This window comes from Coffea arabica, chromosome 6c (assembly GCF_036785885.1).
Source record: "Coffea arabica cultivar ET-39 chromosome 6c, Coffea Arabica ET-39 HiFi, whole genome shotgun sequence".
Taxonomy (NCBI): domain Eukaryota; kingdom Viridiplantae; phylum Streptophyta; class Magnoliopsida; order Gentianales; family Rubiaceae; genus Coffea; species Coffea arabica.
In genome coordinates this window covers 14,440,722-14,455,783 of record NC_092320.1, presented here as the reverse complement: position 1 = coordinate 14,455,783, position 15,062 = coordinate 14,440,722, and the positions used below count along the sequence as shown (strand labels likewise).

General features: G+C 38.9%; 1 long non-coding RNA gene across 4 annotated transcripts; it reads right to left on the bottom strand.

The window, feature by feature from the left end:
- Positions 1-2,290: 2,290 nt before the first annotated feature.
- Positions 2,291-14,990, bottom strand: LOC113694205 (uncharacterized). Of its 4 annotated transcripts, none has more exons than XR_011815877.1 (3): positions 7,961-14,940; positions 3,502-7,548; positions 2,291-3,202 (listed from the first exon to the last, which is right to left on the bottom strand). It is a non-coding gene; the product is annotated as an uncharacterized lncRNA (long non-coding RNA). The 4 variants fall into 4 exon arrangements; XR_011815878.1 differs by lacking the exon at positions 2,291-3,202 and having other exon boundaries at positions 3,421-5,286; positions 5,758-7,548; XR_011815879.1 differs by lacking the exon at positions 2,291-3,202 and having other exon boundaries at positions 3,421-5,250; positions 5,758-7,548.
- Between the last annotated feature and the right edge of the window lie 72 nt (positions 14,991-15,062).

Genomic DNA, 15,062 nt, shown 5'->3' with positions numbered 1-15,062 from the left:
AAGGACCACGACAGCAGCAAATTTAGAGCAACATTAATGGAGATAAAATTTGCTAACATGCAAAACCACAATCTCAACACAGAAAAGCCTGATTTTGCAAAAGGATAGGTTTAAGCTAGAAGCCCACAAATGTAGAAGGTCTAACTTCACTAATCACCAAAAGAAGTGGTTTACGAAAACACATCCAACAGGGAGGACTGAAGCCTTGACCATGTATAAAAATCAGGAAATCCCAAATCAAGGTTGAATTTTGTTCATGTAGTATTTGACGACATGCCAAAAGTAATCTTAACGACAGTTATCTCAACCCAAAAATCAAACAATTGACTGACAATTAAATCATCTGAAGCAAAAACTTTAGTACCCAATTGAACACACTCAACGAATAAACAGATAAAATGAGTGAAAAAAACAGAGTGGAAGGCTCAGATTTGTGTAATTGGCAAAGAAAATGTGACACCGCCATGGCTGCAAACTCCGGTTGCTGCGAGTAAGGAAGAAAAGCCAACCTCTGGCACCCTTAACACAACGCCATCCGGGTTGCCCCGCCAAGATACGGGTCAGCATGCATCAAAGCCCGACTTGCTCCGAGAATTTAACAAGACGGAGATCGTCACAGCCTTATTCTTCTACTTAGGATCTTCCAAAGGATTAGGGGCCGTTTGATAAAGGTATGGAGTAGAACTAGAATCATCAGAATCAGTAGCAGTACTCCACAGAAACAGCTCAGGGGAGGTTTATGAAATTATCCCAGAAAACAGCAAAAGAAAGACTAAAGATTAAAGGGTTGTTGGTTATTATCATTTTCTTTCAAGAAAATGAAAAAAAGAAGTCATGGGCAGAACGGAGAGGGGCAACCACCCTTACAGAATTCCCATCTTTCTCCATTGCCTCGTTCTTAGCCTCCCGGAGCAGACTCCTTGCGGTCAGAATCTTTCTTCGGGTGAGTACTTGGGCTTTAAAGGTTTTTTTTTTTTTTTTTTTGGATCAAATTAAACCGTAATTACCTGGCACGCTTTGTTACCCGAGTTGGCTTGACTTTAATGGACTAAAAGCGTAATTTAGAAGGTGCTGCATAGGTCGTGCGGGAGTGACGGGAATTTGGAAACAAAGTAGGGTTTTTTTTTTTTTTTTTTGAGGAAAATAAAGTATTGTTCATCAGCAATAGTTAATGAATATGATGAATGATCGGGACAATGTCAAGTAGCACATATAAAGTAGGGAGATTTTACCGTCTCTTCTGAGTATTATATTTACAAGTGAAATTCACACTGTTAAATCGTAAACAAAGTGTTATTGATGATTAAATTAAATATTATTAAATATTCAAAATTTAAACTATTTATCTTTAGTGTGATATTTAAGTTGAGGGAATGGTAATCAAAAGGGATTATAGAATTTTCCCATTTACATGCCTAAAATTGGAATGATTATTTTTCACAAATGTTATTGGCACTCCTTAATGAGCGTCCAACATTCCATCCTTCCTTTATGCTTTTAAAGGGAGGATGGAGTGTTACAAGTTTTTCTAATTTTATTTTCCTTATTTTACATGTCTGGAAAACAAATCTATTTTTTTAGATAATTTAATTTAGGATAAATTACATTTTATCTCCCTATAATTTGGTATTTTTCATATAATCCCCTTATAATTTCAAAAATTATATATAATCTCTCATGGTTTGGATTAAAGTATCAAAATATCGGAATCTATATTTCATAATAGAATCAACTAAAATGTCAAAAACACCTCTATGTAAAGTTGAAAATTATTTATCAACCAAAAGAGGGTTACGTATATATTTTGGAAACCATAAGAATGTAATGTGGTAAAATATTAAACTATAAAAGGGTTATATGGTAAAATATAAAACCATGAGGGGCTAAAATATCATGTATATTATATTTATATATTTTGATCACTCCAACCATTTTAGTTTATAAATAAGGATAATCTTGATATTTCTATGAGTTTCGTTATAGAGGATCGTTTCCGTTGTTTTGACACTATAGTTGAAATCATAAAAGAGCTATGTTATAACTTCCAAAATCACATCACAAAGGATTATGTGAAAAATCGCTAAACAATAGGAGATAAAGGATATTTTACCTTTATCCTTTAATTAACAAACAAGCTCAAATTTCAAGAAGAGAAGGATAACTTTAACTCGCTTGACAATTTAAGGTTAGAATGATGTGAAGAACTGGAGTCCTTGAGTTAAACAAAATTGCAGTTCTTGAGTTAAACAGAATTGCAAGAAATGAAAGTAGAACGAGAGAGAGTTGAGAGAGGAGGTAGAATTGTGTAGATTTCTTATTCATCAAGCTTGTTCATTACAAAATACTACTAGAGTAGCATATATTCAGCTTAATGCAACAGACTAATTGAATCATAAATGAATACCAATAACTAACTTTCCTCCCACCAATTACCACATTAAGTGATTTTTAAAAAATACATGCTATTAGTGCAGCTGCATTGTTATTGGCCAATTAATTCTTTGAAGCAATGCCCTATCTGAAGAGGACCAAGGGATCGATATCTGTGAATGCATCAGCCAGTGCATATATGCATCCATCAGGATTCAGCATCTACACTGTAAGAAACTTAAAATATACTCCCTGTCTTCTAACCTTTTGGCACCAGTAAATAGTTCCAAGTTACCTCAAAATCTTTTAGGCAAGTAAAGCAGCTTTGGTGAGCTTCTACGAGACGATGAGATCTGAAATGCCTCCAGAAATATCGATAACTACTGCAACTCTCAGCCTCGTAGAGTCCGAGATGACCAAAGGAAAGCACTTGAACAGAGAAGGGACTACCGAAGTAAGCCCAGAATTGGCAGATGTCTGGATTTAAATTTTGTAACTACGCATTTTTTTTGCTATTAAACACAAGAATACAATCTTATATAACCTCAAATGTAAACGATTATGGTTATATGCAGACTTTAATTAATCAGCTGCCAGCCATGAGTACTAGTGCTTGTGCAAAATCAATTGTGGAAGCCGTATGCAGGAAAGAAAGATATGTGACAGAACCAGAATGGTGTGCAGTTCTCTTCTTGCTGAAAGCCCCGTGTCCTGGACTAATTGAGTTCGTTAACTGCCGCTTACACTTGAGGGTAAAAGCCTCTGTAGCCAAGAATTTTTCAATGCCACCACCGGAAAACAGATCAGCCTAGCTGCAGTTTCTGGCTGCAATCTACAAACTCTTATTTTAGATGGTGTTTGATTTATGGTCATTTGGAAAAGATAAGTGGACGATATTCTAGTCAGTATGAAATATTATTGATTAATTGATTCCGTGTATCGTAAGACGCATAGATTTTCTTTTTCTTTTTCAGATTATTGCGATATTTTAGCCTACACAGATAAACAGATAATATTCGGTCATAGCAAAAATACGAAAAAACTATGGAGTTGGTACTTCAACTTGGGTCATTACCCTATATTTAAACTGCGATGATTCGCAGAGGTGAAACAATCTTAAAAGAGAATTACCATTGGTACATACCACCCCTGAAACAATGAGAGGACGATCAGGGCATAAGATCCAACAAATGCATCCCTTAAAACTCCTAGCAAAAGTAGCAGAAAAAGCCCCCTCTAGACCACACAGACAAAGAAGCTAATGCAGCACCTGCCAAGGAAGCTCATGCAGCGTTAGCAGCTGATGCTAGAAATAGCCAAAGACATTGCATCTTTTTTGGGATTGCTACTGTTTTCCCAGAGGCACAAAATGAGTGTGGATTTCAGTCCTGTCCTATTCTCCAATGGCCTTTTCTTCGTGCAGCTTCAGATTTTTCCCTTACTTTTCTTTCCAAGGTATCTTTCCCATCCCCTTTCTTAAAAAGGTATGGTTTTCATAACTGGCAATGTTGTTGCATTTCACGTCCAGAAGGAATCCATCTCAAAAGGTCCAAAAAAAAAAATGTAGTACACGTTTGGAAAGATAGACTAAAGTGATGAGCACCAAAGCTTACACAAAAATAGAACTAAAGAAAAAGCAGTACCAGAACAAAATTTTGCTCTTTCTTTGATCTTTTTAATTTAAAGATGGACTATATTCAGAACAAAGTTGAGAAACAAAGCATATGAGATACCCAATACAATACCAACATGGCTGATAATCCAATATCCTATGAACCACCAAACATCAAAATACTTCTAGAAAAGAATTTCCCTGCCAAGATCAATATTTAATCTTCTGAATCAATACTAGCTATTAGCAGTGCATAATTGCACCCTCATTTTTGTGGATCAGATACTTCCTAGTGGACCATCCCTTTACATTTTGCCAGCAATAGTAGTAACCTGATTTCACTACTGCTGTCTAAGGCAACAACAGGAATGGGTAATGAGGATCTAACTGAGGTTCACCCAACTTAGGTTGATAAACAACTAGTAGCTGAGTTACCCCGTCAGCTCCACCCAGATCTGTACAAGAACAAAGTTTGTCTAGATAAAGAGAGATACATACCAGGAAAGAAAAATGCATTTTGGTCACTAAGAGGACAGACTAGTGTTGGTCTGTGATCAGGCAAAGAGACCAAGAGATGCTCCCGCGGCTGCAAATCTGAGATACTTACCAGACTCTTCTGCTGGAATCATTCTGGTTTCCCAGCCAAGATCTTACCAGACTCTTCTGTTGGAATCATTCTGGTTTCCCAGCCAAGATATGTTCTGGATCACCTCAAAATGCCTGCAAAAGAAAAACTTGCTCCATTTGGAGAGTAAATAATCATCACAGCTTTTTTGATGTTTTCATTTCTTTTTCAAACTGGAAAACTAGAGGCTTGGAAGTTTTCCATGATATATCAATAAAGAGGGCCTTTTGGTTCACATCAGTGACAAAAGGGTGGTAAGTACAATTAACCCTTGCTTTAAACTCTCAATGGCTGTTGGCTTCTTTGATATGAAGAAAGAAATCATAGGCTAAAAACAGAGAGAGGCAACCACCCTTAAGAAATCCCATCTCTATGGTGCATCAATTTTTGAACTAAATTTACAAGTGCAACTAACAATTCAAGGGTTACCATAATTCCAGAGCAATATTTGTCTTGCCAGAGCAACTTTGAACAGAAAAGAAGTTGCAACAAACACCTTTCTTGGACAAAACTCACACATACACGCATGTATCAAAACAAAGGCTCAGATGTAGAGCAGCAAAATCAGGCAAAGAGGAAGGGGAACAGCCATGGCTGCAAACGCTGTTGCATGTGGGGAAAATCCCATATCATCAGGGTTGCCCTGCCAAGATACGGTCCCATTAGCATCATGCCTGATCTGCAGCTCAAGAGAAGACGTACCATCACAGCCAATATTAACAGAGAAAAAGAAAAGATGACGGACAAATGGTGATGATCAGACAACGATCCAAAATGTACTAGGGCATTTGTCATGCCTTTCCTTTTGATTTATTTATTTATTTATTTTTGGGTTTTGCTTGATAAGGGCTGTTATATTTTTCTTCAAATTAGTCATTGGGAAATAGCAGAGAGAGGGGCAACCACCCTTGGAAACTCCCCAAAACTCTCTCTGCACCCTCATTTCTTTTCATTCTTTGAGTTGAAAGAGGAATTCCCATAGAACCCTCTGGTCAAGAAAGATTAACTAATTACTTAAGGTCGTGTATTCGAACCCACTTTGTGTAGTAAATGGTTATTTCCATATAGATTGGAATACAACACCATACTTGCACATTCCACTCACAAGTATAAAATAACCAACTCAAGAAGTAGAAATGCATATACCGACCTCTATAATAGCATAGACAAGGCTCAGAACTTGCATTTCATCAAGCATTGATGACGTTGTGAACTGTGACACCGCCATGGCTGCAAAACCAAAAGTTGCATCCAGTTGCCCCGCCAGGACACGGGTCAGGTTATACCATCAATGCTAGTTCATTTCCTCGTAAGAAATGTTACTACGATAGCATCATCATAGCCTCTTTTTCCATCTCTCATTTTCTTTGCTCATTTCGTTGTAGTGTTACCACTTACTACCACCACCACCACCACCACTACCACTAACAACAACAACAACAACTATGAATTCACCATCATCATCATCATCATCATCATCATCATCATCATCAACATCAAAAGCACACTGGCTCAGAACTATTACACGAAAGCGCTCGCTTGAACAAAAAAACACAAAGGGCTGTTTACTTATGCAACTAAGATATCATAGACTACAAAACAGAGAAGGGCAACCACCCTTAATTCAAGAAAATCCCAATCTCTCTGATTACCTCATTTCGCCTCAAAGAAAATGGCTCAGATCTTTCATCAGAGCAAAAGAGGGAGAGAAACACCGCCATGGCTGCAAAAACCCAGTTGCATGCAAAAGGGAGACGGGAAAGAATCCCCCATTTTCAGGCCATCAGGGTTGCCCTGCCAAGATACGGGTCGGTTCACCTCAAATTACCCTGCAAAAGAAAAACTTGCTCCGATTCTGAGAATGAAAAGTAATCATCACAGCCTTTTTGATGCTTTCTTTTCTTTTCTTTCCTAAACTCGCAAACTAAAGCTCCTGGGAAGTTTTCCAGGGAATATGAATACAAGGGCCCGTTTGGTTCGACTCAGTCGAAAAAAAAGGAGGCGCTCAGTGTAATTAACCCTTCTCTCAAACGATGAAGGGATGCTGGTTTTGCTGTAACGTGATAGAGAAAGAAATCACAGGCTAAGAAGCAGAGAGGGGCAACCACCCTTGAAGAAATCCCGTCTCCCTGCTCGCCTCATTCCAGTCTCGGAGCTCCCAGTTTTCACTTTTTCCAGTCATTCCTGCGTAATATTTGTATGGGTGACAATGATGTTAATGTGCTCTGGAAATACGTTTAATACTTTCCCAATTTACTCGTCGGATTTGGGTTGACCTAGTCATTGTTGCCTGGTTTCCTGAGCTTTGGGCAAGTCGTCTTTATCTACTGGTGCAGCCCATCTCAGTTACTGGCTTGGAACAACACTTTGCTTTTCAGGGATTAAAAGGCAAAAAATAAAATTTGCCTTGCACATTGATTAGTTAAAAGTATAATACAATGATTTAAATTTTTATGAGTATATGCCTTTTATGTGCATTTTGATTAAAAAAAAAAAAAAAAAATTTCACCTATGCTTCTAATTAGTGCTTGGCTGGGCTTGGACTTGAGAAACCAGAATCACAAAGGAAACAAGTTCCTGGCGAAGTTTGTAATAAATTTTTGGCCGGGTTGGTTAGTTTTTGCAACTGGGCCAATGCTTCCTTTCTATTTTCTTTCTCGACAGGATTCATTTTCATTTTCATGGCTCTGGGAACTGGGAAGCTGTGGTAGCATTTTTGCATGATGTTGAAGAGAAGATGTTGCTGCCAAAGAGAGGGGCATCCAAGGTCCCTTCAGTATCGTCCCAAGATCCATGTAGTATAAGCTCTGCCTATCCAGAGAAAGTGGACAAATGGAAATAGGATATATGATTCCTTGCAGGAAGCTGGGAAGAGAGAAACTGATCTCCTTGAAGATGTACATGGAGAGACTAAAACTGATCCGATTCTAGATAATTTTACCTAGCCATAAATAACAAGAATATGATCAGAAGAGTGTGGTGCAGCAACACTAGCCCTACATATTTGCACTAGAAATTTCAATAAGAAATACACCGGTTTTAGAAAGAACAATTCTACAGACACTTAACACAGATATCTGCAATAAGACGACAGAAATAAGAAAACCCAAAATGAAAATATCAACTACAGTTGAAGTATTTAGCACAGTAGAAACTAGAAAACTCTCTAACAGAGCACAAAATCACAAGAGCCATGAATAGCATCACACACGTGCAAGGACAAGTTGAACTGCGCAGAACTGCAGAATTGTGAAACCTTAGTTCAAGTAACAAGAATTTCTGGTTCACTAGACTGACCAGCGAAAGCTGAGGCCTAACATCAGATTGGCAAATAATTTCAGTTTTAATTTCACCTCTAATCATCAATAGCTTCTCCAATGACGCTTATGATACGGCCAAGAGCAGCTCGACCAACAGGCACTGTAATACGGGAGTAGTTGTTGGGCACCTGCTGCCTACAAACAAGACCTGGAGTAGCCCATAGATACACCTAACAAATTCTCCCTTGTATGCTGAGCCAACTCAAATACAAGTTGGATCTGATTATCAAACCACCTCCAGCGCCATCAAATTGGCACCCCTCCTTCCTTGAACCTAATATCAAGGACAGCATCAATCACTTGACAAACTTGCAGAATAGCACCCTTTCCAGTAAAACTCAGTGTTGGTGTATAGAAACAAAAAGCCAATGAAGCCATGGTGGTCATTCATATTGGGCCATGCAGTTATGAGAAAAGCTGGCAGAGAAATGAGAAAAACCAAAAAGCATATACAATAAAAGAAAACCTTCTAACGTTTCAGGAAAAAAATATATATATACAATAAAAGAAAAGATCAGAAAATCCTTCTACCAAAACAAAATATCAAAATAAAAAGAGCAACCTATAAATGCTAGAAGACTAAACTGGGAAAAAAAAACTCTATTTCCAATAAGACCAGTAATGTGAAAAAGGAATCCCACAAGATGAATATGAGGCTCAGATTTGTACATCAGGCATTGAGTATGTGACACCGCCATGGCTGCAAATCACCGGTTACCTGAAAGGGAACATAATCAGTCATCAACCACTCCCATAGAAACAGTATGCCATCTGAGTTGCCCTACCAAGATGCGGGTCAACTTCTCATCAATCAATGCCTGATTCCATTGCTCATAAGAAACATCATCACAGCCTTTACTTTCTTCTACCCTCTTTCTGTTTTGGATTCATCAAAGAGCAAAAACAACAACACCAGCAGCAGCAGAAACAACAGGCTTGTTCTCAGTCTATTATTTCACCTGATCATAGATTCTAATTTTGGATAATCATTTTTTATAATGTTTTTTTGCATCTGCATTTTACATTTGTTAATGGCCAAAAAATCTGAAATGCAAAATCCACCAATGAGTAGCCTCAGCTGATTATGATTATTCTCTAGTGCCACTTTCCATAAGCATTTACAAAATCTAAAGCATACAAGAACAAGCTCAATATCAGCTGCATTCTGAAGTCTGATTATTATTATTATCACTACTACTACTAGATACTAGTAATGAAGGGCCGTTGGTTTTGCATTGGGTAATGAAGAAATCACAGGCGAAACAGAGAGGGGCAACGACCCTTCAAAGAAATCCCATCTCCCTGATGCCTCATTCTTGGAGCTAAAAATTACCAGTGACAGGTACCACTATTCAAGGAGGATTTCTACAAGATTCGAACACACACAAAAAACGAGGCTCAGTTTTATAAAAGAAATGGGTAAAGGGGGAAAGGTTCCGCAATGGCTGCAAATCGAGTTGCATGTGAGAAGGGATAACCCATAAAAACATACCATCCGGATTGCATCACAAAGCACGTGTGAATTGCATCACAGTTACAGTACCAGAACCAGAACAAATAATACGATATTTGTGTATTCCTTTCTTTTTCGTTTTCCAAGGGTGGTTTATTCTTTCTTCCTTGTTTGAGGACTGAGAAATCATTGGGGGAAATGCAGAGAGGGGCAGCCACCCTTAGAAACTCGCCCCAACAGTACACTCTCTCTGCCCCATCATTCTTTCGATCTTTCAGTTGAAAGAAGTATAATGCCTCATCCCTTAGAGGCTACATGAGTAAAGGGACAATTTCAGAAAGGCATGCTAAGGATGTGAACCTTGAGAAAAATGGGCTCAGATCTTTTAAAAACTTTAGGCTTTGGGCAAAGAAGTAGAGAAACACCGCCATGGCTGCAAAACCCTGTTGCATGCAGGCCATCAGGGTTGCCCTGCCAAGATGCGGGTCGGTTCACCTCAATTGCCCTGAGGGAGAAAAAAACAACTCAGCTCCCATTCAGAGATGTAAAATCATCACAGCCATTTTTTATGGGACCATACAAAATCTCTCTCTCTCTCTCAAACTCCCAAACTAGGCCCAAGAAACTTTGCAAAGTTGTCGGACGCCATGTTTGGTTCCAGTGAATGCTAGCAGTAGTAGTACAAAAGGGTGATCAGTGAAATTAAACCCTGAGAAGGATGGACACTAAATTAAACAGAAGGGTTGTTGGCTTTTGAAGAAGAAGAAGAAGAAGACATCATTGGCTAAAAACAGAGAGAGGCAACACTGCTTGAAGAAATCCCACATCTCTCTGATGCCTCAATCAGTCTTGGAGCTCCTAGTTTTCAGTCCTCTGGTTGTTTTATCATGGAGGTTCAAACCCGATCATAACCCTCATTCATTCCTTACATTAGAAGGAAGTGAGTAACACCACAGCCTCTGAAAAATCTGATTAGGGAGAAATTGACCACCATTGAAAATCCCTATTTCTCTTGCGCCTGAGTCTTCAACTTTTGATTATGAAAGAATGCAGATTGTGCTACAACAGCTTGGGTGGAGTGACAGAAGCCTTGGAAAATACACTTCAAAATTCCAAAAATTGAATAATTACAGCTTAAAAAATGTATGTTCATATCCAGTAACCCACAAAAAATCAAATCCACCTAATGCAAGTAGCACTAGAGAGCAACCAAAACACAACAAATCATCTACAATGAATGCAGACTTGTAAATAATTACATTGAAAACGACAGAGGTAGAAAAATCTATATTGAACCAAAATCACCACTTCTTTTATTTTTTAATTTTTTTCCAGCAGGGAAGGGGCAGGACTTAAGAAGCATGAGGGGACAGGGGGATTTGAACCCAGGACTTCTAATTCCTAGGGCCTCAACCTTAGCCACTAGACCAAGGCCTCATTGGCACCAAAACAAGGAGACTATCAACCCAGGGACTAAAAGACCCAATTCACCAAAACAATGAGCTATCCACTTTTACAGAACTGGTAAAATGCTAAACAAGTGCAAATAGCAGCATTTAGCACATCAGAAATGAGAAAAACTCCTGAAGAAAACCCAGAATCATAAGTCGCAAAGAGATCTTATTTGAACAAGGATAAGCAGAAATGCACAAGCTGCATAAATGCATGGCCACTCTATGCCTGTGACTTCAACACAAGAATACTGCAAACAACAAGAACACAAGGCTCAGATCTGAATTTGACCAAGTATTAAGTTTGTGACACCGCCATGGATGCAAATCACTAGTTGCGCTATAGTGAAAGAAACTAATACACAGAAACACCCAAGTAATAACTGTGCCATCCAGGTTGCCTACCAAGATATGGGTCAATTTATAAAATCAATGCCTTTTTTTCCTAGCTCATTACAAATATCATCCTAGCCCTCAACACTTTAGTCTTTTCTTTCCTATACTTCTCCAAGGCCTTTGGTCAAAGAGCAAACCAAATAACATAGAATTATAACTACAGTCTAAGTTTCAATTAGTAGTAGTAGTAGTAGCAGCAGCAGCAGCACTGATTACTGGAAATCAAGAACAGTTGGTTTCTAAATTTGGTTAATTAATGAAGAAATCATAGGCATAAAACAATGAGGGAATCCCATCTCTCTATTTGCGTCATTCTCTGAGCTAAATTTACTAGCTAAAGATTCCCACCATGGCAGAGCCACTTGTTCCTACTGCCAACTAAATCACAACAAATCTCTCTCTCTCTCTCTCTCTCTCTCTCTCTCTCTCTCTCTCTCTCTCACACACACACTAACTAGAGAAAGGCCCAGATATGCACAGTAAAAATCAGGCTAAGAGGAATGGGAACCAACATGGCTGCAAACCCAATTGCATGTCATGGACTCCGGAAAACCCATCTCAAAAAATGCCATCAGGGTTGCCCCCACCCCCAACCCCCACAAAAAGATACAAGTCCAATTAGCTCCCTTCCTGATATTCACAACTCAAAAACAAATAGTGAAGTACCATCACAACCTAGAAATGCATATACTAGCACACAGGAAAAGAGGGCAGAGTGATTAAGGGTTTTGTGCTGTTACTATGAGGTACTGCTGCTGCTGCTGATAACAGCTGATTATTTTTCCAAATATATTTACTTGCATCATCATTACAATTTTCAATACACCTTTTTAATCTTCCCAATTACCTTTTTATCTCACATACATCACATCACAAAAAGTGCTACAGTAAAAATATCTCAAATAACTTACAATCCAAACAAACCCATTAATGATGCTATAGCATATAGAATAACTCCATTTTCTTCTGTTTCTAATAAGGGCTATTTTTCATTTTTATTTTTGTTCAAAGACTGAGAAATCATTGGGAAAAAAGCAGAGAGAGAGAGGGGCAACCACCCTTGGAAACTCCACCAGAATCTCTCCCTGCACCCTCATTCTTCATTCTTTCTGTCGAGAGAGAAATGCCTCCTGATGCCCACTTATATTCATGGTTCAAAGACTCGGGCAAATAGGAGTCAACATGGAAGCCCCTAAAATTTGCAGAATCCAGAATTGATGGCAACTTGCTCGAACTCAGACTATTTATATTGAGTCCACTGAGTGAGTAAAAAAAGAAGCTAAATATCCAAGTCTACCCATTGCAACAGAGGCCAAAAAAAAAAAACAAAAAACTTTCTGCTTTACTAAAATTTATGGAAAGGTAACAATAATCCTCCAAGAACATCCGAAAAACAATCAGTTTGTTTGGATACAACAGTATTTGGAAAACATTACTAATTGCATCATCAACACATTTTCCAATCAGCTTTTCATCTTTTCAATCACCTTTTTTCTCACATACATCACATCATAAAATGTGCTAGACTGTTACAATATAAAATTTTCCAAACAGTTCTCCATCCAGAAACACCTAATTTATAAAACAAAAATCCCCAAAAAAATAAGAAACTAATCTCCATACTCATCTTCGGGCCAAACTTGTCTCCTCAAATACCCTAAAAAGAGCAGTAAGTGGGTGGGAGAGAAGGGGAAGGGGAACGTCAAGTGCAACTGAAGCTTCATTGAGCAAGGAGAAGGTCATTGCGGGGAGGGAGTGGGCAGTGTGATGGAGAGGAGAGGGGAAGTGACCCTTGGGTTGGAGTGGAGTAGGTACTGGCAACACGCTAGTAGGCTTAAGTTGTTTAGTGAATGTTGTTGAAAAGGCATTTAAGGTGGAACGAATAAGGGATCCTTTTTGCATGCGTCTACAACAAGAAAAACATCAGGCTCAGGTCTGTAATTGATCAGGCATTGAGTTTGTGACACTGCCATGGCTGCAAAACACCGGTTGCATCAAAGAAAAGTTTGTGATTCATCAAAACACCCCCCAAAATGATACCGTCCGGGTTGCCCAACCAAGATACAGGTCACTTTATATCATCAATCCCTTAGTGCCTAGCTCATCTAGAAATATCATCACGGCCTTTAACATCTTAGCAAAGCAAACAATGGAAAAATACATCCGCAGTCTTTGGTTCAGCTAGAAGTAGTAATAGTAGAAGCTGAAAAGTAAGTACCAGAAATTAAGGGTTGTTGGTATTTATTTTTGGATAATTAATGAAGAAATCATAGGCTCAAACAGAGAGGGGCAACCACCCTTCTAAAATAAATCCCACCACTCTGTTTGCCTCATTCTCTGAGCTATCGACCAGTAATATATAAACCACCATTTTGAGGATTTCCATAATGCCAGAGCAATATGCTTGCTTCCAGATAAAAATTGCAAAGTAAAATGTCTATCTCAAACAACACACACTAACGATGGAGTTAGAGTACTTCTAGAGTAAGGCTCAGATAATATAGAAAAAATAAATAAATTAGGAAAAGGAGGAAGGAGACAACCATGGCTGCAAAGCCCAGTTGCTTGTGACGAGGAGGAAAAGAACCCATTTTGAAATAATGCCATCTGGGTTTTGCCCAGCCAACATACGGGTCCGGTTGCCTCCATTCACAGATTCCAACACAACAAAATTTCTAGTACCATCACAGCCTTATGAGTAGTGACCCCTGCTGATGCTGATGACGGCCGATGAGGATGAGCAGGATAACCATAACGAGGACGATGACTAGGTGTATAAACCGCGCAATAGCTTTTCTATTTTTATTGCCTTTTCTTTTCAGTCAAGGGCTGTTGATTTTTTTTTTTTTGGCGAAAAATTGCTGAGAATCATCGGCATTGTGGAAAGAGGGGTAACCACCCTTAGAAACTCCCTCAAACTCTCTCCACAACCTCATCCTTTCTGTCTAATATCCCTTCTTCTTCAGGGCTCGCAGTTCAGAACATAGTCAATAAAAAACCGACCCGGATATCAACCCGGTGGAACCTCGAACCGGGTAATGAAGAAATCATAAGCTTAGCAGAGAGAAGGAGCAAAACCCCATCTCTCGGCTGCTTCGTTTTCTCAAGCTAAAACTAGACGAGCAAAACCAGACAAAAAGAAAGGCTCAGATCTGTCAAAAGGTCAGGCAAAGAGGGAGGAGCACCGCCATGGCTGCAAACCCAGGTGCATTTTAGCATGGAGAACCCATCTCAAATAATGCCATCAGGAGTTTGCCCAGCCAAGTTACGGGACCCGTAAACTCCATGCCCGATTTATAACTCAGAAAGAAAGAGAAATATCATCACAGCCTTATATCAAACAAGAAGAAGATGATGATGATGACGAAGATGACGGTGATGATCTTGATGCAGAGAAAGAGTGAAATGATGATAATAATAATAATAATAACAATGCATTCTTTCGTCTTCTCTCCGAAGGGCTGTTGATTTTTACTTTAGCGGGTCTGACAGAAATCATCGGGGAAATGCAGAGAGAGGGGCAACCACCCTTACAAACTCCCCAGCTCTCTCCCAGCGCCCTCATTCTTCTGAGTTGATTCTTCCAGTAGTATTATTCTTACTGAGGTGTGAATTGCGGGCGGACCATATACAAGCAGAGTGAAAAGGGTTGCGCGGTTTCCTCGAACAAGGGCTTGTTTGTCTAATCAAAAAAGACTGCATTATTTACTTTTAGTACACCTTATTCAGACTTTGAATTTGAGATTATACTCCAATCCAAATATGGAGTTAACAAAGACCCAAGCCACCATTCTAGCATTTTGCTCCATTTAGATTAACGTAAATATTTGTAGAA